Consider the following 24,630-nt stretch of genomic DNA (forward strand, 5'->3'; position numbering starts at 1 on the left):
ACTAAGGATTATTTTAATAATTATTTCATCACCTCAATTTTTAGCTGGCGAGTCGGATAGAAAACATGTTCTAATTTCCATTTCTTTATTCAAAAACAGGACATTATGTCAAATTGAAAGTGATGAAAATGCACAAACATAAATTAATTATGATGGAAAAAAATTATAATCATTATTTTCAAAAGTCTAATGTATTATTTTGAAAATATAAAGAGCCTGAAATCTTGAGTGTTTGGACAATTTTAAATAAATAAAAAAGTCTCTTAACGATTAATCGATGCTCTGAAAATATTTATTGATTAATTTCATTGATTATTTTTCGATAAATTAAAAAAAAAAAAAAAGGCTGAATTTGTCCCATGACTGTTACGAACGCATTTTACTCATCAAATTAATTTTACCCATTAAAATGAATTGAATTGCCGTTAATCGATTCCAAGCTCTGCAAAACCAATGTTTGGTTTAAATTAAAAAAAAAAAACAAGAAAAAAACCAATGAATTAATAATAATAAGAATTATTATTATTATTATTATTATTGTTATTAATGGTTGTCATTTTGTATATTTGTATTGTTTGACTGCCTCCCGGAAGTGCATCAGCCAGTTATTAATTGTAAAAACAGAACACAGATGAAATCTCTTCCGCTGGATCACAAGTCGTCACATACCGTACAGCCAACAAAGCAGTCTACTGTGTTCCTTGTAAAATGTCTTAAACAGACGGATTGAAATGCGTGCCACAGAGAATCCAAATCACAAGTAATGTCCAACAAAATGTTGCGCAATACCAGTTGTGGCTTTTCAAATCTACCAAAAATTAAAAAAAAAAAGCTAAACACGGCTTAACCGCTCCGTGTTCCTCATTGTCAAACACATCGACTCCAAAGTGTGATTCAAGCCACAGACGAACCTCTTCAAAAGTTGCCAGAGATGGCGTATTTGGACAGTATTTCGTGATAACTCCCTGTAAATATTTTTTCTTCCTTACGGCAAAAAAAAAAAAAAAAAAAAAAAGTGAGGCCCAAAAAGTTAGTCCGACTTGAGCCTTTGATGCTGGCTAAAATGAGGTCTAGTGAGGAGCACTGATGATTTCAACTCCCCCCCCTCCCAAAAAAATAAAAAATCTTAGCGCTTCGGGGCATGCTATTTGCCACCAACATTTAGCGTGTACTCCAACTTAAAACACTTTTGGGGCCTTCCAACTTCAAGGTGACACTGTATTTATCTCGTACAGTTACCTTGACTTAAAAGTACCGCAATTTATTATTTATTTAAGTCTCTCGATTTTTAGTTTTGTGGCGCAAGAAATAAATGTGATTTATGAGCGCAGCTTCAGAGATACCGCAGCTCAAGCGAAGTGAAAAAAAAATCAAATAAAAATATAGACTCGCAGTACTTTCAAAATGAATCGTACAGACAAATAGGAGAATGCTGGCCAAACTGACATATTTTGTCCTTCAATGTACTCGAGTGTGTAGCAGCCATTTAATTTTTTTCCCCACATTTTAATATATAGTAACCCCGCCTCCATTGCAGGTTCCAGGTTCATGCTAATTTGCATTTTTTTCCTGTGCCGTAAATAGTCTGGTTTGTTTATTTGGGGTGTAATTCCACTGTCATCCACTAGGTGGCAACACAATATTGTGGTTACCCCTGTTAGTTTGAAAGAAAGTTGAATGAGGAATTATGTCAAACACAGCCCAATTTTTTGCTAAAGAAAAAATGTCTTACAACTCTCCCATCCTGCTTTTAACTTGACAAACCCACTTATTTGATGAATTGTTCGCTATTTGCCGGACAAAACAGTTAGCATGCGTTTCCCCATCGTGTGTTAGCATTAAGCAGAGCTGATTCGTGGGCCGGACTAAAATCCACGTCAGGCCTTGATTAATTATTTTTTTTTAAATTTCCGCGCCGCTGTGGCATTAAGCTAGCCGAATTTCAGACCGATATGTGGTTGTTTTACATAGCCTTGTAATTATTTTTGTTTTATGTGACCAAGCAATCCAAACTGGGATTGGGGAAAAAAAATCGCTTCCAGCCTATTTTGACGAATGCTACGCTAGCTGATTCACTGCTACTTCTTGTCAAATGAGTTGAATTGATTCCAATGCCTCCCTGCTCTTAAGGCAAAGCCAAAAATGTCCAGGTCACTTGTATCTCAAGGCATCAAATAATATTTTTAGGATATGGAGGAAGAAAGCGTTGGTTATCGCTGTTTGCTTGCAGTTAGCATCCATCGTCCCCGATTGTCGGTTAAGCTAGCCTAATCTCGACAGGCACGGCTAAAATCGGAGACGATGCAAACCCCCGCCATGATAATCTGCCAGGTTACGTCACTCCTCTTCCTCCTCCTCCTCCTCCTCTTCTTCCTCCCAGCCATGGCCAGACGCCGCCTTGGCAGCCGGCATTGATGGAAAACATCTGCGAGAGTCGCCGTGTTTGTCTGCGGTCGCACTTGATATAGAAACTTTGCTTTCATGTGACGTTTTTTTTTTTTCTTTTTTTTTTTTTTTTTAAATTCGATATGGAGGCGAAGCGTCGCTCGCCAGTCAAAATAGGAATATTGATACAACATGTCAAGAGTTTCACAAGATGAAAGCCATCAGCGCCGATGTTATCAATAACTCCGCAGTCTGGGAAGAAAAAAAAAAGGCTTGCAATGATTGTATTTGCTCACCTTTCAAAATGTCAAGAAAAGCAGAACAACGGGAAACCGATTGAGCGCGGCCGTCATTCCGAGGGGAGCTATATAAATAAAAAAGTGGAGCCAGTAATTGGTAGTTGTAGGTAATGAGGACCAAGCTGTCAAGCCGGTAAGCGAACGTGATGACGTTGAAGCATGGCCAGTAATGACTATTATTTACGCCGTCCACGCGGCTGGAATTCTATTCTTTTGTGCGATGGGGAGGAAAATGGCAATTGTCCCAACAAGAACGTGTTCTCCAGAGCCAAATGTTGGGTTGGTTTTCGTAATACATGCGTTGATCTTTCAGAAAGAAAATGAAATACCGCCGTCTAAAACAAAGCAAACTACGGCCCGGGGGCCACATGTGGCCCGTTAAACGTTTCAATTCGGACCGCCGAACTTGAAAAAATGCAACGAATAAACCTTGTCAGGCGGCACGTGGATGACTGCTTTGCACGATGGCCGAGGTCGTGGGTTCGATTCCGGCTCCGGCCTTCCTGTGCGGAGTTTGCATGTTCTCCCCGTGCCTGCGTGGGTTTTCTCCGTGTACTCTGGTTTCCTCCCACATTCCAAAAACATGCATGGCAGGTTGATTGGACAATCAAAATTCTTTCGAGGTTTGAGTATGTGTACGTTTTATTTAACATGACCTAATCAAAAGAATAAATACATCTGCCCTCATGATTGTTCATGACTTCACGGCGCCCGCCATTTTGTTTTGATACACTATTTTCCAAGATCACGTGAATTTATGAGGAAAAAGACATTATTAAAAGTATCGATATACGGTTTACTGAATCGACATCCGGTGATGAAAAGGAAAATCGATTCAAACCAACATTGATTGATTTTTTTTTTTAACCCAGCTGTTATCATTACACTATTTTTTATTTTATTTTTTATACATTTTTTATTTTTTGCGTGACTTGCGTTGCACTCATACAAAGAAAAGTCATCTTGGTGAACTACGTCTCTCTTTGCTTTGCGAATGTCTTGAGTTGTTCTGTTAAAGCTTTTCAATCCTGTGCAAAACGCATCGAGTTGTCTCGTGTATAACTAAATTGCCTGTGGCTAATTTTTCTCGAAATCGTCGCACTTGTGTGGGATTATGACATCGGTGCTTCTACCATATTTTCATTAGCTAAACAGTTTGACTTTTTATTTAATTATTTTATTTGTTTCCTTTTTTTTTTTGCGCGGCAGCAATCGGCATGCCGGTCGTCCGTAAACGGCATTATCAACCATCTCAGCAGGTTTTCTAATACCCCCTGTAATCCTGTCATTTCATCCACGGATACCACATGGGTTAGACCGGCCCGGAGCATATCTCGCCTGTCTCGTCTTTTCGGCGTGAGCGATTGGACCCCCCCCCCCCCCCCACACACACACACACACACACATGCTCATCTCTCCTCAGATCTCCATACTAGTGTACATGGTGTGATATATAAGGTCCAGGCTGGGAATAATTCCCAGTTGAGGATAATAACTTGGCCTCGCTCAAGTGGAATTCGGCACGGCATTTCCCCGCCTGCGAGTGGTGACAAAAACGAGCGGCCTGGTGACATTTCCCCGGACGATAATAAACCGGCTGCGTTTAGACAAGATGTTTTGCGGCGAGGTGACGCGATGGCGGAGAAGTTTCACCCACACCGTGAATTCACGGTGTTGCACTTTGACGGAGTCGCACGCAAGAAAATGACTTTTTAAGTAGGCTGAGGTTATGGCGTTCATTTGATTATAATAAAACGTCCATTAGGCATTGAGGGAACAGCGTGTAGTTTGGGAGGGGGCAGGGGGGGGCTGATCTCCGTGTAGAGCATTATTTTTTTTTTTCCTCACTGATATGCTTCTTGAGGAGTAATAAAGAAATATATCTGTTTTTATTGCGCCTCTGTGACATACTTACGTTTAGAGTGAGTATAAAAAAAGCAAGAACATGGTGTAAAATGATATTATGGGCCATTAGGCGGGGGCTCGAGCCCGGTGTGGCTGGAAGGGGGGAGGGGCGAGGGGGGTGAGGGTGAGGGGGGGTAATGGGGCCTCGGCATATTGTCTGCGATCTGCTCTTTCACTTCTCGCCGATTGAATCGTCTACATGGCCGGCACTCCATCTCCCGGGGAAGCGCGGCAGACAAGGTGATTTTGGCTGAAGACATCACTCTGTCAAAGCCGCGAGATAAGAGCGCGGGAAATTGGAGAGTGGGGAGAGGCGGAAATGCATCGACGAGAGAAAAATAACGACAGCTAGTTTGTGGCGTGGAGATGTTTTCGTTCCCGGATGGAAATGTTCTTATTTATAACTCCGCGTAGAGAGAGGGCTCTCGTGCCAAAGCGAAATTAAACTCGGGTTGATTTATCGGAATTTATGACAGTGAACGGAGGTACCAGCCTGACTCTCCTAAACAATCTCTTCTTCGGGGTGGGTGGGGGTTTCCCCACGTGGAATGCGGGGGGCACGCGTCTTTTCTTCCCACGGGAGCGCTTTGTGCTTGACATGTTGTATATTTGAAATGCTCCCCAACTCTGTGCTGTCGGAGAGGCCACTAAATAACATCGCAACCCCCACCCCCACCCAAAAAAAAAAAAAGACATGAACGTGAACTTTCACACTGGATGGTTTTGAACTGAAAACTGCTAAAAGTGATCTCAAAGTACTTTCGAGCACCATCAGAATCAAAATGCTCTTTATAATTATTGTACTCGGTGTACAAGGAGATTGGAGAGCTCCCCTCTCCAGTGCAATATCACAAATAATTAAGTATATCAATTAAATGAATTCAAGATTAAATACTTACATAAAAAAACATGTTAAATAAATAAATCGCATTATGTAGCAGTTCTACAATCTATCTGCCTCAGTGCAGCTGCCGTACCAGGTGGAGACACCGTAAGTCAGCAGGCTCTCGATGGACGAGTCTGCAAAGAAAACCAATTTTTTTTTCGCGTATCAGGCTCCCGCAGAGCTTGCTGATGAGCTGATCATTTGAATCTGGTGTGTTAATTTGTCAAACGTGCACGATAGTGGCCCTCAAGGGTGGGGAGTTTTGAAATCAGAAGCCAGTAAGTAATTCTTTGTTCAACAATTTTACAATTTATTTTAAGACGGGAGGATTGGGAATATCTCGTATCTCAATGTGGTTAAAAGTGAAGAAAATGTGCTAGAAACAGGATGTTGACGCACATGATTTGCCACTTCGCGGGCCACATAAAGTAAGGTCATGGGCCAGATTTGGCCCTCGGGCCTTGAGTTAGACACCTGTGACTTATGAAAAGTTTATGTTAAAATAAAATTAATCTGAATTTAGTTTTTCTCGCCTCGTCCTTATTCTGAATAGTTGAAAAAAAAAAAAACGAGGTACTTATATCGATATCCACTTTTCAGCCATGTCGCCCAAGACCTCCGCTAAATTTTCTCGGGAATTAAAAATGTGAAATTTTAATCCATATTGGAAACTTTACGTTCCCAGCTAAAGACAATGCAGTGGTCGCTGTCTCACTCAGTCATGCACGAGCGTATTGTTTTTGCTGCTAATCATAATTGATTAATTCGGCGACGGGGGTTATATCGCCCACTAGTGGCCTGGCATGCATGTTGTGGTCCGCTTTCCCTCGTTTTGGCTACATCGTCTGCTAAGCTTTTTCAAGTGCGGAGGTTGTTCCATTTCCGTTCACCTCCATCCCCCGGCCAGCTTCCACTCTTACTCGCAGAATAGTCGAGGCATTGTGCAGAGCAGCGAGAGTTTATCTACCCTCCTGCACAGACAGACAGCATGGGGGCCGCAGCAAGTAATCGGAACCAAGCAGGCAAAGAATGCCAAGCATCCTGAATAGAACCAGATGTGTGCTTTTGTTCGCGACGTGTGGTGATTTGCTTTTTTTTTTTTTTTCGTTGCTCACAAGGCACGGAGTCATGCAAAGACGTGCCCCCGCCTGGTGCACGAGCTCAGCTTTCATAACACCGGCGAAGCATCTGATAAGAGGCGGGGTCAGACGGCTACGGATGCTGCTGCTTGGTATTTGTTTGCTCAACGTGCCACTTTTAGGCAGCCCGGCTTTCCGTCCTTTTTCGGAGATTACCGTTCAGATTGACGAGATGATACCCGAAAGCAAGCTCGGCCAAACAGTGATTAACATCAGTAGTCACGCCCGAATTTACTTAGTGCGACTTCATAGTCCAGTCACGACCACGGTTGGTGGACATTTTTTTTTTTTTTTTTTATGACTGTGCAGCTCATTGTTGTTTATGTCACTTAATTTCTTGAATTTCATTGAATAGAAGACAGAAGTTCTGGCGTTCAGTCCCCAGTGGCTTTGCGACTTTCAACCCTGTTGACCTTTGCCCCCCCTGGCCTCTTATCTGAAGCCAGCAGTCTCAAACTGGGGTTTAAAACTGGACAGTGGCAAATCAGTGCCGTTGTTCGATCCAGCAGGACACAAAAATGACATTGATCTTTTATCCATTTCTTAAACATCAATTAAATAGGACAGAAATGAAAAAAAAAACTTCTGTCAAACGCCAATATCCAACAGAAAAACGGAATTAAAAAAAAGGTGTAGGACAGGGGTGTCAAACATACGGCCCGCGGGCCGGATCAGGCCGGCAAGCGTGTTTAATCGTTGCATCTCGGCTAGATTACTGTAATGCGCTTCACTTTGGAGTCAGCCTGTCCTCCTTCAAGCGCCTCCAGTTGGTCCATAATACTGCCGCTCGCTTTTTTTAAATGGAGCTCGGAAGAGGGAGCACATAACTCCAACCTTGGCCTCTCTTCCCTGGCTCCCAGTGCACTTTAGAGTTCGCTTCAAGATACTTCTGCTCGTCTTCAAATCTCTCCGAGCTCCTCCACCCCGACGCACGTGCCTGGCTTCTAGTCATTCTCTTTATTTCTCTTGTGCAAGTTGCCAGTTGTGGTGAATAACTGGCAATTACGTTTTGCTTCCTCAAGACCAGGATCTTAACAGTAGCCCCCAAAAAATATGAGCGGCATCCGAAGCCGAACCCGAAAACGTTCTGTCTCCGAGCGTGAAATAACAAGGACAACACTTAACAAAGCTTTCTCGACCCATTCTTAGAGCGCGCGCAGAAGAAATGCGACTTCATATAGGGGAGGGTAAAGAGACTCTCGAGTCGGGGAAAGTGAGTTGAATAGAACATTTGTAGTTGCGCACGACTATGCAGAGTGGCTCATTCAAAGGCACGGCGACGCTTTGACATCCTCGCTGAATGGGGAGATTAGCCTACATGGTGTCAATGAAAGAAAATGAGCAAAGTGGCTCATTTACATTCATTGAAATGGCGAATAAGCAACTCTCCTTCGTGACAATTAGACTTGTTAGAAAGCTGGTTATGAAGCAGCGCTCTGATTAATAATGAACATTCGGGAGTCCGGGTAATCTATACTGGAATGGCGCCATTGCAGCCTTTCAATTTTATGTTCAATTGAGCTGTTAATCATAATTTTTTTTTTTTTTTTTTTTTTTTTATAAGGCTGCTGTCACATGGAATGAACACGGGATAGCTCACTAAATAAATTCTTAGTTTGTGTCGCTAAACTGAATCACAGCTATCCCGGCTGTCTTCAGGCAGTAGGCGGGGTCACACCCTGAACTGGTTGCCGGCCAATCGCAGGGCACATGTGGACGTACAACCATCCACACTCACACTCATACCCAGGGGTAATTGTTTTTAAAATGTGGGAGGGAACCGGAATACCCGGAGAAAACCCACACAGGCACGGGCAGAATATTCAAACTCCAACCAGGAAGGCCGGAGCTAGAATCGAACCCACGACATCTGCACCGAGAGGCCATCTTGCTAACCAGTCGGCTAGTGATGGGAAAATGAAGCTTGAAATTTGCTTCATGAACCACCTGCTGTATTTTTGAGTCCTCTAGATGGCACTGTTGGATTAAATAAAAGGTTGAAAAAGTGGCGCTTTCAGCCCAATGTTGAACAGAGAGTGCCGTCTACTGGAGTCCAAAAATACTACGACTGGTTCATGAAGCAGCTTTGAAGCTTCATTTACCCATCAAGACAGTTGGCCACTCCATTTTCTCCGGGTGCTCCAGTTTTCTCCCACATTCCAAAAACATGCATGGCAGCTTGATTGGACACTAAATCGTCCCTCTGTGTAATTGTGAGCATAGCTGGTTGCCCCGCCTACTCTCGATGATAGGCCTGAACAGGATAAGCGTCATCGAAAATAATATGACAATATTTCATTGTTGCTCACTACATCGCCGAAGCTTCAACCCCGAGACTCGCAACAGTGCCGTCGAAAACAAACAACGGCTTCCTAATTCCAACGCTCCTTCTTTTGCCCATCAAAGGAAGGGGGGGGGGGGCGTCCAGCTGGTCCTCGTTGTTTTGCTCCCAGGAATGTGTGACTAAGCGCTTGTCGGCCCCGTATCGGGCCAATCACCACAGGAAATGTCCGCTTTCAAGTCCCAGCTGAGTGTGTCATTTTGCCCGATCTCCCCAGACAGGCTTGGGCACGCCTCTGACATTGCTAATGCGCTGCGTCGCCCCCCCCAAATGCACCAGGAGCGGCGATTAGCATAGCGGACGGGAGCGCTCGCTAAGCGCCGCCGCTAACTCGCGTGCAGCCGGCTTGCCTGGAAAGCATGGGCGGGCACGCATGTGGGCTTAACTGAAAAAGTGAATTTGGGGAAGTTTCAATCGTCGAACCAGTAACTAAATCACTTTAAAAACAAAACAAAATACTGTGAATTCAACATCAAGCCCTCTCATGATATTTTTTAATTTTTGTTTAGGTGTTTTTTTTTTTTTTTTTTCTATAATCAGAACAAAATAAATTTTTTTTAATACATTTCAATACAAAATGAAATTTTGTGCGATTATTTCAGAAACCGGCGTAATCCATCATTTTAGAATCATCGATTCTAAAAATATTTGACAGTGACAGGAGCAGTTATGGCATTGTGCTCATGACATGGCAACGTTTATTCTTGAGTATAATTCTACTCTATGAAATTAAACTCAATTCTCATGAAAATGTGCTGGGGGAAAAAAAAAAAACCCTCAATGACCCATTAGCCTGCTTCCTCTTTTTCAAAGTTGTTCTGTCTCTCCTCACCCCCGCCCACTACCCAAACTTCCGTTTCCTCTCCCGTGGCTCTGCTGAGTGTGGAGACGTGTTACATACGGATGTAAAATTAATTGGATCACAGAGTGAAAGCGCACTGGTGTGTGAGGTCGAATTGGCGCCCGCGCCGCAGAACTTGCTAGGAGTTCCCTGGAAGGCAGCCGGCGCAAATCGCAGATCTTTGCCGTATACGTCCACCTGAATACAAATAAGTTTTCCCTGCAGTGGTTCGTCCAATCTACATGCTCGATTTTTTTTGGCCCGTGTGTTGTTGCCACGCTTGTGTTGGGTGCGGTTTCAAATCTGGGTTAGGAAATCCCCAATCGAGTGTTATTACACGCGCTAATGCTAATGAAGCCGCTTGCTCCGAATGGAGACGCTAAGCCACGCGCTCTATTAGAGCATCAAGAGTTTACAATGAGGAAATCCTAATGACTAAATTCCAGCCTTGTCTGCTAAAAGCCGGACAATCTGCATCATGCTAATACAGGCTTTGATGAGATGCAAAAGGCTTGCGGCTGCAGTCGTAATGAATGTGAAAACTAGGGCTGAAAAAAATCTGGAGATAGAAAATATATTTCTTTAAATTTCTCAGTAATGGGATTGCAATTTTTTTTCAGGGTCCTCTCCTGATAAATTTTTCTTAGCAAACATAAGCAGCACATTAGACGGACTTGAGACGTCGCGTAGCTCGGCATTATAGCTTGAATGAATAGACCGTATGCTACATCTGAAAAATATTCAAGGTGTTGGAATTCATTTACAATGCGTTTAAAAAGTACTCACCGCATTTTGCGGACTATAAGACGCGCCTGCATATAAGCCGCAGCAACAGATCCAAGAGAAAAAGAAAAAAAAAATCGAGTTTTATTTAGCATATTTTCTGAACTATAGAGCGCCCCTAGTGGTGAAAGAAAAATCCACAAAAAAGCCGCACCGTTGTACTGGCCGCATGGTTCAAAATCTCGGAAAAAAATAGCGGCCGTAAAATACTGTATTCTATAAGTTTAAAAGTGTGTGTCAGAGATATCCGCCGCCTTGTGGCGGAATGAGGTATTACCTCCAAACAGTATAAACAGGTTTTCAAACCCTACATTTTTTGCGGGTTGCATCGAGATTTATGGTTTTATGAATCGATATCGGAATATCGGTTAAAATCCATGAATCGTTTTGTTTTTTTGTTTTGTTTTTCCCCCCGGTGCTAACGGGGCTTCAGCGTCCTCCTTTGTCTTAAACGCTCCAAAGCCCCGCCATCTGAACTGTAACGGATCTCCTTTTCTACTAGTTCCATTTAAGGACACATGTCAGGCTTACTTGATGTCGCCTCAACAGACTCGCCTGAAGTGAAATAGCCAATTTCAGGCTTGTTCAAAACAGACGCTGCCTATCCCCAGAGCCCATCAGTGCCAAGTTTGGCTGGCAAACAATACCACGGACACAGGGTGCCTGGCGCTCCAAAACAATTTGAAAGTGCTCGACACTTTCACGCAGGAATTCTGTTAAATTGCTTGCTCGTAAGTCGAGCCGATTCGTCATCTTTTGTAACGTAGCAAGGATCCGCATTCCTTTCAAATGAAATCTGAATTACAAAAAAAAAACAAAAAACAAAAAACTTTGAACTCTGGATGCTACAATAGTAAACTCCAAAGTCACAATGCTGCTTTTGGTTTGATTCATTGTTCATTTTTTTTTTCCCATAGAACACGTATTTACTTGAAGTTTTAAATGGATTTATTATCAACCAGCAGATTAAAAAAAATAAAAAAAATAATTGAATTTCTTTTTTAAAAGGCCGATGCCGATATTCATTAAAATGACGTATATCGGCGCCGATAATCAGCCCGGACGATAATCGGTCTATCCCTACTGTAAAGTCCCAATCCAACTTCTGCTGGATTTTTTTATTGAATGTTTGCTTTTGCAACATGACCTACCCTAAAACCGTATATTCTCAGGTGACGTTTTGAAAAGAGAAAAATACTAGAAAGATCGACAGATGTGCCCCCTGTGGATTCTTGTCCGCCACACAGATGCTGGTCTAATGTGTCCAAAAGTGATTCTCTATTCACATCCTGTCTTAGCCACACCCACACTGGGGAATGGCATAACCCAAACGAATGCAAGTATATGTACCAAAGTTGGTCTTAACCGTTCTGAATTGGTTTCCTGTAAGTGCGCGTGGAGTGCAGAGATGAGGGAAATGCAAGAGCGTGCGGCGTGAAAAGGTCACAGGGGTAAACAAGTCGAGCTCACAATATGTAATCAAATGTGCCAAAGCGGCCTATTCTAACAAGGCCATGTCTGTAGGGGAATTATTTATTTATTTTAAATTGACATTGACGGGCGATCCATTTAGGGGAAAAAAAACAAAAAAAAACGTGTCTAACAACAAGATGCTGAAGCGCTTTTAACGAAAGGCTTACGGATTCAGTGCCACATTGAATTTTATTATGCATATTAAAAGATCGGAGTTTATGTTAAAAGTATGTTGAATTAAGCTTAGAGATGTATCTTACTTGTGGGCAACTAACATCGGCCGTTTGGCGAATTTTGGGGTGGTTGATTATACAGTTGGGCCATACTTATTCGATTTTTATGCTTTACGTAATCTTCTCGCGGGCCGAATTGAACCCGCTTGCCAGCCCACGGGCTGTATGTTTGACACCCCTGTTCTACACGATTTTTTTTTTTTTCATTATTAATTACTTTTTTCTGTTGGATTTTGGTGTTTTATATAAGTTTTTAATTTCTGTCTTATTTAATTTACATTAGAGAAACAAATGGATAAAACATAAATGTAAATTTTTCCTTTGGCTAAAAGGTTGCGGTGGGTTTGGTCGTCTTATTCCCATTGTGGCTTTTCGGCGACTGGCTGCTTTTGATTTACGGCGTTGTGGCGCTAATGGTCCATCGCCAAGGCCTGCGTTTGCATTGTTATGACTGGACCGGTCCTGCCTCATTGGGTCCTACCTTGTCTCTTGCGTTCTGGATGAGGCGAGCGCCGGAGTGGAATGGCCGGCTGGTGATCAGCATCCCCCGAGCTCCTTCTCATTCGTCTTCATCTCCCCTTTCATCTTCGCGTGACCAAGCAGTCGGCTTTCGAGGCAGCAGACTCACCTTCAGACGAGGCCGTCAGACCTCCTATCGCCTGTCATCCATGCTCATCCTTCATATATCAAACACTTTTGCGCTGTGTTGCCAAAAGCAGCTATACGGGTACTTTGACAGACAAACTTAACCAGCCCAGGTAAAATGAATGCACTTTTTGGCTACTATATCCGTCAATGGCAATGAATGAGTTATCAGAATCAGAATGTCCTTTATTGTCATTGTACTCAGTGTACAACGAGATTAGAAAGCGCCCCTCTGCAGTGTGATCTAACAAATAATTGAATTAAATATATCAGTTAAATTAATTAAATATTAAATAACTCAGACGTATATATACGTTTTCAAAATTGTAGTCCCTGCCTCCCAAAGACTTATTTATACGTCTTAGCGTATTTGCATCAGAGCTCCATGTTTTTAAATCTTTAGAACACAATATTCCTAGGCCTTGCAAAATCAGTTAAAAGCCAAAAAAAAAACAAAAAAACACTGTGATTGAGGTGTTTCCTCTTGCAAAAACGGCTGGGATTAAATGAGTTCTGTAAAATATAAATATGAAATTAAATGAATAAAACACATGATGTTGCAGTTCTGCAAGGTAAAGGTAGTTGTTTGTGAGAGTTCAGCATGGAGATGGCTCTCGGGAAGAAACTGTTTTTCAGTCTGTTAGTTTTTGTCTTGATGCACCTGTAGCACCTGCCAGAGGTCGAAGAGGTGTGAGCTCGGGTGAGTCTTGTTCTTGATGATCTTGTGAGCTCAGCTGAGGCACCGGGTGGTGTAGATGTCGGACCGGGAGGGGAGAGGGCAGCCAATAGTCCTCTGCACTGTTTTGACTGTCCTCTGAAGCCTCACTCTATCTGCCTCAGTGCAGCTGCCGTACCAGGTAGAGACGCAGTAAGTTGGGGAGAGTTTGCCGACTTCTGGAGTAGCAGGCGAATCTCTGGACCCAACCGAATGAAAATGTCATTTTTTTTGGGCGAAAATGGATTTCGATAACATCAAACCTCGATGGCGATGAGATTACGATTTATCGTGCAGTTCTATTAGCCGGCATTCGATGCTGCGTCCGATGCGATGCGGTTTTTCCATTTTCCAGCAATATTTGCAAAAACATCATTCTCAAACCAAGCCCAGTTAGTGGAGAACCGGCATGACATCTCGCTGCCCAGTGTTTTGGAGCAGGGACCAGACTGCAAGAAGGCGGGAGGTGGGTGGGTAGGGTAGGGTAGGGTGTGTGGGGGGGGGGGTCGTGCTTGTCTGTGGAACTTGTGAATTAGCATGGGAGTCTTGAGACTAGCCATGTTATCTACCTCACCCCCCCACCCCCCCCTTCGTTCCTCTACCCCCCTCTCTGGAGGGTTGCTTCCACCGTGCCGATTGCGCCGCCGCCAGGTTTGTGAAGGATGACGCTGCCAGCTGTCTTTTTCATGGACGGCTGCCAAACCTTCCCCCCGTATCTTCCGTCCGTTGTCATTTCCTCATTCATTTCAATCTTTTTTTTTTTTTTTTCCCCCTCCCCCTTGCTTCATCCCTTTCCATTATCTGCTAATGTACTTTCAACACTCGTCCTGAGCAAAGAATGTATTTTTAGTTGGGGACTGCGGTGATGGACCGCTCATTGGCGCAAAGTCGCAAGGTCAGGTAGTTCGGCGACCGGCCAGGTCGGCGGACACAGGCTTGTGTTCGCCGCGCCGGCCCTGCGCCAACGCTGCAATCTGTGTGCGGCGCGTCAAGTACTAAACACACATTTTCTCTCCCTCTTGGCTCGGTAGAGTTTGTCTTTTCCAGCAGTCCCGCTAAAGGTCAGATAGGTACACAAAACGAGGAGCCTCATGTCCCATTTGCACAATCTCACTGGGTAAACAGTTTTCCGCCAGGTGGTGTTCCCCGCAACTGTCATTTCATCGGCCACCGAATTTGTGCTTGAGAGTGGAATCCATTCGTCTGAGTTTGTTTGAGCATGCCTCCTTGGCAGTGCCTGTACTGTTAAGCTCCTCTGCACTTCGTTTGACCCGGGCTGTCTAAGAGGCGTCATAACAAGCTAAGTGTGAAACAGCAAAAAATCGCTCCAAACAAAGACAGTGCAGTCAATCTTTCATTATTTTTTGGGGGTTAGCTCATTGGTGTTCAATCTTTGGTCTAGGGGCCATTCACGACTCACTGTCCATTCTTTTAGCAGTCCGAGGCGGAAACCTGAAATATGATTTGATTTTTGCTTTTGCTTGTTTGTTAACGTGTGGCTGGATGTACCCCCTCCATCCAGATCCAAATTGGAGTAAAAAATTCGCGAGAAGGCTCACTGTAACCAACTCGTGATCTGATTGGCTATCGCAACTGTCAATCAAATCGGAAAGCCCATCGACTTCGGCAGAACATAATTGTATCTGAAGGCCTCGGACGAATAGTGCGTGCAACTGGTGTCGTAAAATCTGCCTGGCAACACGAGCTAGCTGAACTCTCACCTAAAAATACAACACTAGGATATATTATGACATCAATGTGAAGATCATGATTGTTTTTATCCGTCATTACAGATTTTTCTTCGAGAGCGAGAACGGACCGCAGAGAGTAAACCGACCGTTGCAGCAAAGTGGAAACTGTGGACTTTGATACCGCATGGTCCAGAGCTGAGGCCCAGCAACAGGGTACGCTAACCGTATGTAGCATGTGTGTTTATTGTCGCGATTTCCAGCATTCTCGGAAGACATTATTACGGATCTTTGTGTTCTTCCACCTCTTGTTATTCTCGCGTTTGAAACATGTGGAATAAGCGACGGATGAGATATTTTGTACCGTCTGGCTACTCAGTGCCACGCAGCGCTCTGATGGTGCCTCCTCTGCAAAATAGCGCTTGCCCAAAGAGCAACAGGGTGGGAGGGGGGAGCAAGCGCCTCTCTGATCTTCTGCCGCTCACAGAACCATCTGTCTGATGCTGGCCCAACAGCCTGCGCTACGTAGCATTCGCGCTTGCAAATATATACGGTACATCGCTCACATTTCACACAAGCAGAACCCCCACGCTGACTTCGGGCTAGGCGGGAGCTGGGAAGTGAGACCAGATTGGAGTCCGTAATAGTTGCGGCAAGTGTTTTTTGGAGAAGGTGAGGGGGGGTTGCGGAATCCGAAATGGAGACCGGCCGCGTGGTCAGCAGATAAAATGTGTTTGTCTCCCGCAGCTTGGTGCCGGAGTGAGTCACAGCAACTCCAAACACGGATGCATCGATCATACTGCTAAGATGGATTTACATTATATGGCGCAAGTGACACCATTTTTTTTATTCTGCCTCTGTACGATTCCAATGTTTTCTGCTTCTCGGCGACACAATATTCCTTGCAGGCGCTATTTTGATATCTTTTTTTTTCTCCCAAGTGACACAATGCTGATGTTATTTGCTGCCAGGCAACCCAAATTTCTTTACCCCAAGGGGAACAATTTTCATGGTTGTTTTCTTTTCCATGTGCCATAATTCCAATGCGTTTTTCCCACCTAAACGTCTGCAGTCTTGTTTTTTTCTTTTTTTTTTTTTTTAAGAAACCATCGCGCCCGTGGAAGAACAACCTATCAGAGACGGATGACGGGGAGCCGATCATTTGCCGGCGCACCCCTGCCGCTCGCTATTTTTGGAGTATTCACCTCGAGAAAAAACAAAACTCGTTTGCTAATATCTGGGCAAGACTAGTAAACAAAAGCAGGCTGTATCAAAAACGACACAGAATCTTCTGTGATTGCAAATTGCAAAAAAATGCATTTTCAAAGCGATAATTTTGGTGTTCTCATTAGTCTTTTCCAAAAAAAAAAAAAGAATTCTACCAATGTAGCAGCTGTGGCTAACGTTGGCTTGGCTTCCGTGCTAATGCTAGCTCAGTATTGCTAGCATCGCTATTTTGTTGAAGCTCGACACGCTTTCGTAATTTCATGCCGTTTTTGGATGGCCCTCTTTGAGAATCAGATTTTGGATTCGGTCAAACTGGTGGGAGGGGCGAAAATAACTCAAATGAGGCTTAAAAAAACGCAAACAATCCCATAAAGGGGTAAGAATTAGGGTGTTTTTTTTTTTTTCAATTGGTTCAAGAATAGATATAATTTGTGAGTCCAATGTTTGAGTAACATGCTTTTGATATTTCCGCTGGTGTGATCAAGTGACATCATTGTCAAGACTTTTTTTTTTTCTTTTAGGTCGTAGTTTCTAAAAGAATAAAAAAAAAATGTTGCTCCCAGGTATCACAATTGCTATTTTTTTCACTCCCAAGCTGTACAATTCCATTGTTTATTTGCATCAAGGCAACACAGTTCGGATTTTTATTTTCCCTCCGAATGTTTTTTTTTTTTTTCTCCCCTCACGAACGACACAATTAAATTTTTTTTTGGCTCCCAGTGACACATTATGTTCGCTTGCAGGTGACTCTATTGTATGTGTGTGCGTGTGTGTTTTTTTTTTTACAATATATGATTTATTTATTTTTTGATCCTCAAGTACATAGTCTTCACAGCTCCCATTTCTTTCGCTTGCCAGCGACGCATTTCCATTTGTTTTGTTTTGAAAGTTCCACAATTCTTAAGACATCCCAAGTCTCATCATTCTGCTTTTTCTTTGCTCCTAAGCAACAGAATTGGGATGTTTTTTTTGTTTTTTTAATTCTCGTGTGGTCTTATTTCTTTCTTTTTTTTATTACAAACGAATGTTAAATGTCAGCTGCACGTTTTCCTCTTTTTTTTTTCTGTTGTGATATAATTGTGATGTTTTATGCACCCAGTTCTTATAAAAAGCAGATGTTGGTATGCTGTCAAAAAGTCAGATAAGGAAATAAATCGGAATTGGACACTTGGCTCCGAAGCATAAAGCCGGCCTTTTTTTTTTACCTGTTGATCGAAACGAGGAGCTTTTTTTCCCCCTTTTTCTTGTCGGCCATAGATCTTTTGTGATTTCAGTCTGAGTTTTAAAAGCACAAGCAAAATGATATTTACCAGCACTAATAAGCCGCCAAGAGCTCGGCATCCTCCCTTCAAGTTGTCAGCGCAAGGTAAAGCTTCTGCAGTCGTACAGTGGGGATGATTTAGCGTTAAATCCGTCAGCTCCTCTGTTTCTTATTTTTTTAAGGAGGGATGTGTTGGGGTGAGCGGCTTTTTATTCGACGCTCCAATTTCTCTTTGAGGAAATTCTCCCCATGCCCGCTCGACTTCCTGGCTGCTGTGAAATGGGATTTTCTCTCTTGTTTGTTCGAATTTTTTTTATTTATTTATTTTTTTTTGGGTCGTTGTTGCGCAGTGAGGTCATCTGAAATGGCTTGAAAGTTCTGCAGAAAAAAAAACTAAACTTGCAGTTCTAAATTTCAGTGGCGGGCCGTGCATTTCCTATCTAGGCCTTCAGTGAAGTTCTACTTAGTCCGACTTGAATAAATCCCAGTCATATTCCCATCATTTATGACACCGCAGCTGGACAAATAATTTTCGGAAACACTTACACAGTACCGAGTGTTTGTTGGACGATGTAGCTTCTCCCAAAAAGTCCATCTTGAAAATGGCCTTGCAAGTGTATCTGCAATTAAATCCACACTTTTCCCTCCTTCGGCCATTGTGGTTTAAAAAAGCAAAAATATATTTTACATTTTCAAACGGTCGCCAGTTACGTTGTTGATTCCGCATAGCGCTGCCCCCTCACGAGTGAGTATCCAATCACAAGCCGCGTTCAGCGAGAAGGCCTTACTGTCATCAACTCGTGATCTGATTGGCTATCGCAACTGACTATCAACTCTGAAAGCTCATTGACTTTGACAGGAGAGACGCCCGCACGATTGTATCTGAAGGCATCGGACGAATAGTGCGTGCTACTGGTATAATGAAATCTGCCTGGCAACACGAGCTATCTGAATTCTGATTGGATGAAAACTCGAAATGAAAAACAATGCATTGGCATTCCTCTTGTTTTAAATTAATTATTCAGAGTATAGTCGAGAGGACTTTTTTTCTTCTTCCAACAAATGAATTCAGGCACGTTGTCGCTTTACATTAGAGCATGAAGCGGCCTACCAGTGTGAGCGGAATCAATCTTCCCGCTGGTCGCTGTGGAAACAGGTGTGTTGAGGCTCCAAGTGCCCCCCCCTCTGCCGAAGCTGCTGCCCACCTCCAGAATATCCCGGAAGACCACTCTTTGGAGAAATGGCTTGTGGCCAGCCACCTTTTCCTCCTTGTTATTTCCTGTATGAGCACGCTGGCTTTTAACGCTCGCAGTCGTATTCATGAATTCACCTATTCACATATTTTTCCCATTGAGTTGGGATTAAAATCTTGGAGTCCTCGATACTCCAAGAGCTGATTTCATATTCAAATATTTATATATTTTATGCAAAAACGAACGGCAACCATACAGAAAATAAGTTTGCAGTGTGGTTGCTCACACAATATTTAATTTTTCGGAAGTTTTTTTTTTTTTTTTTTTTTTTTTTTTTTTTACGCATGTGGTAGTCAAAGCACGCTATTTCAGAATCAGATTTATTGGCCAAGTATGCAGAACACGCAAGGAATTTGTCTTCCTGTCTTTTACATCGACATGAACTATGCTCTCTCTGAAAGCCACTGGGAGGGAAAAAAAAAAAAAACGGACACTCTTTAAACTCACTGCACTCCTCTTCATTTGTTAATTTCACGTCACACAATGATGGGCATCATGGAAAACCTCCAAAATTCAGAAAGATGACACCTGTCGGATGGAAAATCTTAACGCAACAAAAATATAATATCATTATTTTAAACCAATGAATAACAATTTTTAATTTTTTTTTTTTAAAACTCATTCACTGCCATTGACGGGTATAGACGTCAAAAAGTAAAATTATTTTCCCTGGGCGTTAAAAGGGGTGTTTGGTTGACAACGCATCCCGCCTCCATCTGACGGCCTCGGTTAAAGAAAAAAATTAATAAAAAAAAAAAAAAGAAATATTGGGGCTCAAGTAACGACCAATCACGGCTCACTTGTTTTCTGAAACTGAGCCGTGATTGGTCCTTAGCGAGCCTTGAGCAATTGTGATTGCATTTTGTCATATTCCATAGGCGACGTGATACTTTTCTCCCATGTTGTCATTTTCTCGAGGCACACGCTGCCTTTTTTAAAAACGTATGTGGCTTTCTGCTGGCCTTTTGAACATCAAAGCAGAAGCATCTGCTATTGGTCCCGTGGGTTACCACACTAACTTTTTCCCTCCTCTCATACACCCCTTCATTTTCTCCTCCGCTTGCTCCGTCCTCAAACTCCAATCAGTTCCATCTGTGACCGAATCTCTCCAAATGTCACCCTCCAGCCACCGCAAGCCCTCCAGAGTTGGTTTGGCGTTGCCGCGCGCCGTCGCTCGGATAATGTGTGTGCGGCGGCGGGCTTAATCACATCGGGTAAGCACACCTGTGCAAACAGATGTCTGCCGGGGCTGGCGTGCTGTTCCTCTTTAGGGTGGAGCGTCTGCTTTTGGCGGCCCACCACTCGTCCCTACGCTTCCTCCTCGCCGGGTTTCTGCTTCTTCCCCAGGCAGGAAGCTTTGGTACCCATTTCTTATAAAGATACTGTAGTTTGATAGATACTACTTGATCGATACGGATACTTATATAGATTGATATAGATATAGATAGATACTAGCTAGCTAGCCGGCGAGCTATCCTGATAGATTGCGATCCTGTCTGTATATAGTGAAGACAGTGGTGGGCGGTCAAGGCCTTCAAAGGCCTTCTCTGCTGGCCTAACATAATCAAGAAAAAAAAATGATCATATTCTTCACATTGATGTCATATTATGTTGTATTTTTCCTGAAAGTTTTTATCCAATCAGAATTCAGCGAGCTTGTGTTGCCAGGCAGATTTCACAATATACCGGTAGCGCGCACTATTCGTCCGAGGCCTTCAGATACAATCGTGCGGGCGTCTCTTCTGTCAAAGTCGATGGGCTTTCCGATTTGATAGACAGTTGCGATAGCCAATCAGATCTCGAGTTGGTTACGCATGTGAAATGCACGTCCCGCCTCCGAGTGAAACGATAGATGGACCGTCTTGAAATCAGAAAAAGAAAATTTCGTTGAACAAAATGCGTTCAATTTACAATTTTCAATACATTTTCAATTTATGTATTATTTGTGTTTTAATAAGAGAACAAGGACCAGTTTTGCTCAAGGTCAACGAGACAAACAGCCCTATCGAAGACAACCTATCCGATTAGGACTGAATTGCACTGATTTGTCATGCGCAAGAGCATTAGTCAGGATTTTTAAGGCTGCTCTGCTATTTAACAGCTTTGGGAAATCTAAAGTTGTGTTGTGCATAATTACGCCCCCTTATGCGATGTACGTAAAGCATATTTTTATTATTTATTTTTTAATCCATGCATTAGACATGTAGAGTAACGTGGACCGATCGGTGTAAGTGGTCGGCCAGACAAACTGCACATGCCAATGAGTTAACCAGACAGCATGATCGGTATTAGCGAATTTAAAGGAGGCAATCAGCGCACCGCTGCCCCCCCCCTTACCCCCCAGTCAAGAAGGATTATGTGATTTACATCCAGCTGTGTTTTCCCATTTGCCGCTCTAACACCCTCCTCCGTCTCGGCTCGAAACATTTTTGTAAAGATCCCTGTCCCGAGCTCACAGCCCACCTCTGCCACCTGGCGCACCTTAACACCCCCCACCCCCTCCTCCTTCCCTCCCTCGTGCTGGTCATGACTAAATAAATAGGCTGTTTTCCCTCATCGCTCTCCAACCATGCAGGCAGTTTGGCCCTCAAACCCTGTCCAGGCGTTGATGTATTAGAAATATCAGAGCATTAAATTCCATTAACTTCATTCTTGCAGAGGTGGACCGTTAACAGGACACACACACACACACACCCCCACACACACACGCACACGCACACTTATTTTCAAGCTGTGTGCTCATACTGTAGTGTATATATATATATATTAGGGCTGTCAAAATTAAAGCGTTAACTCTGGAGATGAATCAACATTTTTTTTTTAACTCAATTCAGTATTTTAACTCCGTTAACTTCTAAATTAATTTGCACACTTTGCAAATATTGTACCATATTAGCTGCACATCATCTTGGAACAAAACACCCTGCTCAAGTTAACACCGGGCCTTGCAAACTAACACGGCTGGAGTGTTGGTGGCTGTGGGCAGTTTTGAGAAATTTTTATGAAAAATGCCTGTAAAAATGACTCCATTTAGATTGTATTCAAGAATCAAAGAAAGCTATTAGAACGGTCTTTGAATTAAATAGTCTTCATGTTTGGAGATTTTGCATTAATAAAGATACAAGCTTCACAAAAAAATAGTAGTTGAATAATGGAATTAATCGCAATTAATCATGGACATTTGTGATTGAGTTAAAAAAAAATAAATAAATATATATATATATATACACAACTTTTGTTTCAAATCCTAAATTCAGACTTAGTTTTGTTTTTAATTTATGGCTTATTTAGCGATTCAACTGGCTCTGTGGATGAACGTATTGATTTATCCGGGTTAGTTTTTGGTTTCGGAAACAGAACGAGACCCGAGCGTGTTCGGCCTCTCTAGAGAATTCAAGAGAAAAAAAAAGTGTCGGGCCTCCTTTTCAATGCTGCCCTGTGATTGGCCACTTTCCGTCTCGGGCCGAGGCTTCGAGGACAATCTCATATCAGTTTTCCGAACGAGAATACACGGAAAATACATTCAGATGCGTCCCCTAAATGGCCCCAACCCCTCACTCCCATTTCCAGCCTCCGTCCACCTCTCATCTGTCCAGCGCATTGATCCGGGCTCTTATCTCCACTCTCATCCTTGTGTTATTTCAGGCACATAGGGATTGCTTAATGATCTATTGACCCGATTCATCGATCTGTACAGTCGGCCACAATGGACTCTCCTTCTAAAGAGAGGGGCGGGTGGGGTCGGTGATGTGAAGCCCCGCCCCCCCTCACCGCCACCACCGCCCCCTGCAACAAATGGCTGCTCTTTGCCTCGATGCTCCACCACGCTCTTTAATGCGCTGGCTCCTAAGTGCTCCATGTCGCTTTGCTGTCTTAACAGCGTTTTGCCGGCCGAGCATCGCGCCGCAACCAAATACGCTTTCCCTCGTAATAGATATTCATATGGAATACGGGCCTCGCGTGTTCCAAATAATGAGGTCCATGCGTCTAAGTGGAAGCCCTTGAAAACAGATGCTCCAGGCGCAGGATTGGCGATGCCTTTTTATCCCCTCACCGCCCGTTTCCGCCTTCCGGTTACACTTTTGTGCTCTTGTGCTTCGTTTCTTGTGGGGAAAAGAGGTTGGACTTAAACGCGATCGGGACATTTTTACTATCTTCAGTGGTGGGCCGTGCAATTCACGCGTAGGCCTTCAGTGACGTCGTACTTAGTCCGACTTGAATAAATTCCCCTCATATTCCGATCATTTCTGACACTCCAGCTGGAGAAATAATATACGTAAAGACACTTGGACGACCTCGCTTCTCGTGAAAGGCCCGTCTTGAAAATGGTGTCGCGAGTGTATCTTCAATTAAATCCACACTTTTCCCGCCTTTAGCCATTGTGGTTTCGGTAAGTGGATATCCAATCACAAGCCGCGTTCATGCGTGCTAATTAGCAAACAAAGCAAAGTCTTCAAAGCTATTTGAGTCATCTGGTGAACATTTTTCTAGTTTCAATATCGCAATGTACATCGCAACCTCCCCCAATTTTTTTCCCAATATTATTCAGCCCTAATAAAAACTAACCTAAAAATTCATCACTAGGATACTTCTAGGATACTAAATAGCTTCTGCTTTTCTCAGTTCGAGTCAGCTGCTTTTGTTTTATTCAAGCATGGCTTTAATCAACTTTTTTTTTTTTTTGGAGTGCCTTCTTGGTATGTTTAAGAAAATCATTTATTTTTAGCCGGGCCACTCTGTGTGCGCAACAGCTGTTGTTGTTGTGACATGATTCTTTTCAAGGGTGAGACGTGAGGGATTTGCCAGACACTATATGCGCTGTTTAATTAACTCAGCCAAGGAGGTTGTGTTTTTTTTTTTTTTTCTCCCCACCAGTCTCCGGAGAACAAAATGTAATGTTTGAGTTGTGACTGTTGTGCATGCAAGCCTCTACATCACACAATTTAGCCGTTTATGAGGATGAATTTTCAACTTGGTCCCGCTGATAAAAAAAAAAAGTGTGGATGTTTTTATGGGGTTCTAAACAAAAGATCAATAAATATATGGACTTTTACTTCCACATCTACTAATCAGCTTAGTGTCAATACCTCTTGTTCGTGGTGGCTTATATTTATCGTTTTATTTGCATCTTAGTTCTCGCTACAGTTTGTAAAATAACACAGCAGGGAAGTAGCATGAGTACTAAAAGCGCTAACTGATAAAGATTTTCCATCATAACCTGTCGTTCACGATTCCTTCCAAATGAGAATTTAAAAAAATGCTAACATGTGAATCGTTTAGATATGAACTGTACATCTCATCTTTTAGTCCGACACCCTTTAAATTTAGAGCTTAGAGTCAGCCATCACAATAAAATTTTTGACACATGCTACAAATATAATTTCCAGTTTTAAGTGACTCTCAGTGTCACCCGTGGAGGTAATTAAAAAAAAATATTAAAAAAAAAAAAATAAAAATCACACTTCGACTAAATACCAAGCGGAGACGATGGCTTTGCAAACGGGTTTAATCTGGCCCGCGAGAAAATTTGAAAATGCGATCATTAATTTATTCAAC

General features: G+C 42.9%; 1 protein-coding gene across 2 annotated transcripts in view; it reads left to right on the top strand.

The window, feature by feature from the left end:
• Window positions 1–24,630, top strand: part of plxnb2b (plexin b2b) — a 158,466-nt gene that overhangs the window by 43,726 nt on the left and 90,110 nt on the right. Inside the window, exon 3 of one of the 2 annotated variants that reach the window (XM_088287145.1) lies at window positions 15,439–15,549. The exons of the other annotated variant lie outside the window; for it this stretch is intronic. The gene's annotated coding sequence lies outside the window, so the exon portion shown is untranslated. The remainder of the gene's footprint in view (window positions 1–15,438; window positions 15,550–24,630) is intronic. 2 annotated transcript variants of the gene reach the window in all.

The sequence above is a fragment of the Idiotropiscis lumnitzeri genome, unplaced genomic scaffold, assembly GCF_059441095.1.
Source record: "Idiotropiscis lumnitzeri isolate Australia: NSW breed Sydney's pygmy pipehorse unplaced genomic scaffold, RoL_Ilum_1.0 HiC_scaffold_35, whole genome shotgun sequence".
In the NCBI taxonomy this organism is placed as follows: Eukaryota; Metazoa; Chordata; class Actinopteri; order Syngnathiformes; family Syngnathidae; genus Idiotropiscis; species Idiotropiscis lumnitzeri.